Below are 4,226 nucleotides of genomic sequence, written 5' to 3' on the forward strand. Positions count from 1 at the left end.
TCATTTTGCCTTGGTGTGACAGGGGATCCTTTCCACAGGGTATGTGTCTATAGGGAGAGACATAGTGTCTATAGGGTTCGGTACTATCCGCGGCTTCAGGCATCCACGGGGGGTCTAGCAATGTACCTTTTATTAAAAAAATATATTTTTATTGATTTCAGAGAGGAAGGGAGAGGGAGAGAGATAGAAACATCAGTGATGAGAGAATCATGGATCGGCTGCCTCCTGCACGCCCCCTATTGGGGATGGAGCCTGCAGCCCAGGCATGTGCCCTGACTGGGAATCGAACCCGGGACTCTTCAGTCCCCAGGCCAATGTTCTATCCACTGAGCCAAATCGGCCAGGGCTGTATCTACTTTTAAAACCTCTCTTAATACCTCTTTTTCACAGAGTCAGGCAGGCATTTCTTTATCTGTGCCCCCCGCCGCCAGCCTCGCAGTCCACAGAACCTTCTCTGTCCAACCCTCTCCTCAGTCGCTTCTTTCATGCCTATAGGCCGGGGAGCCAGATAAGCACCCTCTTTAGGACAATGAATTCAATGAGGTGACTTTGACTCATCTACTGCCACTCTCCCTTCTTGCAAATGGAAGTGTAAATCCCTTTTCGGGCCATCGTTTATTTTGCTTGATTTATTATTTCTCACAAGAATAGCTTTCCCCGCAAGTCCCGGAGGGAGAACGACTTGGTAAAGATGCAGTAAGAGGTTTTCGAAGAAAGAATCTTTTGTGACAGGGACTGTCACCCGCCGAAGCAGAGTCCTGGCCTGTTTCTTTCAAGCAGCATTGACGGGGTAAATGAGAAGCCGGGATTACATTCTCCTCACAATCGCTGCCTCATAGACTACATCTGTAAAGAACCAGTGGTTACTTCAAGGCCAAATCACCAAGTACAGCTGTTTCTTCTGAGGGGCTACTATTGAGGTGGTTTCAAGTTCATTGTCGATAATAACTAGCCCCTCCTTGGCTCTCAAAGTAAGGTCGGCAATTTACCAAGTCAGAAAAGTAGAAATAAGAAAATCGCCATTGCGCACAGCTCCACCACCCAGACATGATCCCCAATATTTCTGCTTCTTCTGTCACGAAGGCGGCTCCTTCGGCTGACCACAGGTCACTTAAGAAGACTTTGTATGGCTCAGTCGGTTGGAGCATCAGCCCATAGACCAGTGGTTCTCAACCTTCTGGCCCTTTAAATACGGTTCCTCCTGTTGTGACCCAACCAGAAAATTATTTTCGTTGCTACTTCAGAACTGTAATGTTGCTACTGTTATGAATCGTCATGTAAATATCTGATATGCAGGATGGTCTTAGGCGACCCCTGTGAAAGGGGCGTTTGACCGCCAAAGGGGTCGCGACCCACAGGTTGAGAACCGCTGCCATAGACCAAAAGGTTGCGGGTTTGATTCCCAGTTGGGGCAATGTGTGGGAGGCAACCAATCGATGCTTCTCTCTCAAAATCAATAAACTATTTAGAAAAATGGTAGCTTCAAAAAAAAAGATTTGGATAAACTGTATGTTACATAGTATAGGGCAGTGATGGCGAACCTATGACACACGTGTCAGAGGTTCCCCGCGAACTCATTTTTTTGGTTGATTTTTCTTTGTTAAATGGCATTTAAATATATAAAATAAATATCAGAAATATAAATCTTTGTTTTACTATGGTTGCAAATATCAAAAAATTTCTATATGTGATACGGCACCAGAGTTAAGTTAGGGTTTTTCAAAATGCTGACAAGCCGAGCTCAAAAGGTTCGCCATCACTGGTATAGGGTAAGTAGTAAGCCCTATAGGGAAAGGGTAGACTTATAAGACCAGGGCTAGTGCCCTGACCGGTTTGGCTCAGTGGATAGAGCGTCGGCCTGCGGACTGAAGGGTCCCAGGTTCGATTCCGGTCAAGGGCATGTACCATGGTTGTGGGCACATCCCCAGTAGGAGGTGTGCAGGAGGCAGCTGATCAATGTTTCTCTCTCATCAATGTTTCTAACTCTCTGTCCCTCTCCCTTCTTCTCTGTAAAAAATCAATAAAATATATTAAAAAAAAAAAGACCAGGGTTGGCAAGAGATGAGAGGCCTGGGAACCCCACCTCCCAGGATTGCACAGAGAGCAGGTAAAGGAGGGTTTTTCTGTATATGCATCTGAGGGCATGTCCTGCGGAGAGCGGCTACAGTGTTTGCATAGGTTCAAGCCTCGGACTAATGAGAGGGCACCATCCTCTCAAGGCAAAGCCACGTGCAAGTCCCAGCTTGGAGGGCAGAGCCCTCCCAGCACGATTATAGCCAAAGGCTGTAGTTGTAAGCTTGACCTTCTGGTCTGAACCTGTGGTCCCAGGTGGCTGAGTGAGGCGGGCTGTGGGAGGTGCAGCAAGTGCTGCCAAAACAAAGCTTGATCAGGTGCATGTAATTGAGTAGATTCGAAATCCACGAGAATGCTATAAACATCTTGACCAAGCCCTTACTTTGCCTCGTGGAATCTGGCTATAAAATAAAGACACGGCTTGCAGGCGGTGGCACTGTCTCTCTAATCAGAGGACAGCGTCCCACCTGGCCCCAGCTTTATTCTCTTGTCTGTCTTTTCTAATCCTTCACCGCCCCCCTCAGGTTCACCCATGGCCGTGCTGGTGTGGCACAATGTCCTAGTGGAGTCACCCTGCCCCTCATGAGTTTTCATTTTTAAAAAAATATATTTTACTGATTTTTTACAGAGAGGAAGGGAGAGGGATAGAGAGTTAGAAACATGGATGAGAGAGAAACATCGATCAGCTGCCTCCTGCACACCCCCTACTGGGGATGTGACCGCAACCAAGGTACATGCCCTTGACCAGAATCGAACCTGGGACCCTTTAGTCCCCAGGCCGACGCTCTATCCACTGCCTCTTCACCTTCCAGCACCCATTTGGCTCTGTCCCAGCCATGAGAGCGTGGTACGAAAGTGTTCTTTCTGCAAACACAATTGCCACAATAAGATGTGTAAAATCATGAAATGATTTCAAAATGAAGAGAAAATAGATTCCTTTCACCATGAGAGTCAGACTAGGTCATTTAAAAGGCCATTTTTTTTAGCCATCTGCCTCTTAACTTTATCTCTTCTTTCATGTGTGCATGTACATTTGATCCTGTGTGTACATGTGCCTGTGTGTGTGTGTGTGTGTGTGTGTGTGTGTGTGTGTTTGCGCGCGCGCGAGTCTATTACTCTATCTTCCTATGTGCGCACACACACACATTTTCACACACACATATTCTGTTCAGTCTTCAAAGTGAATTCTAGTTTACTTTCAGACAGTTGTGCATACTACCCCCATAGTTTTAAAGCATCCTATCAGTTCTGCTTTTTAAAATTTTTTATCTTTTAAAAATGTTTTTATTGATTTGAGAAAGAGAGGAAGGGAGAAAGAGGGAGAGATAGAAACAACGATGAGAGAGAATCATGGATCAGCAGCCTCCTGCATACCCCCTACTGGGGCTCGAGCTCGCAACTCAAGCATGTGCCCTGCCTGGGAATCGAACCAGCGACCTCTTGGTTCATGGGTCAATGCTCAACCACTGAGCACACCAGCTGGGCAGCTCTGCTTTAAGTATGCTCTGAACTTGGGGTGGTTTTGCTAATGTTGTAGTCTTATTTTTAAATTAAAACAGCAAATAGTCATCCCTAAGTTTTCATGTGTTTTTGAAAGGTAAGCACAATCCTAACTATGAAGACTGGGCTTGTCTGCACCTGGCCAGGGGCAGATCTTTATGTCAATCAAGCCATACACTCTTCCTGTTTCTGTTCCTATTGTCAGGTCTGACTACTTCTCAGCTCTGGGGGATGAAAATCAGAAAAACTGCCCTCTGTGTGGCCCAGTGGTTGAGCATCGACCTATGAACCAGGTGGTCACGGTTTGATTCCCGGTCAGGGCACATGTCCGGGTTGTGGGCTCGATCACCATCTCTCTCTCTCTCCCCCTCCCTTCCTCTCTGAAATTAATACAAATATATTTTTTTAAAAATCAGAAAGGGTGAGGTCCAGAACGTGGCTCCTTCATTTCCCTGTTTATTTCAGTTGGAATTGGGATTTTTCCACAGAAAAGTAGGAGATCCATGCTATGATTTCTGTTGAATCCCTCACACACGCAGAACGGAGCAGGCTGAATTACCTGGCAGGAGATTTTATTTTATTTTTATTTATTTTCTTTCCAAATATAGTTTTAATTTTTTAATTTTGTTTTATTGCTTAAAGTATTACAAAGA

This window comes from Myotis brandtii, unplaced genomic scaffold (genome assembly GCF_000412655.1).
Source record: "Myotis brandtii unplaced genomic scaffold, ASM41265v1 scaffold655, whole genome shotgun sequence".
NCBI classification, from domain to species: Eukaryota; Metazoa; Chordata; class Mammalia; order Chiroptera; family Vespertilionidae; genus Myotis; species Myotis brandtii.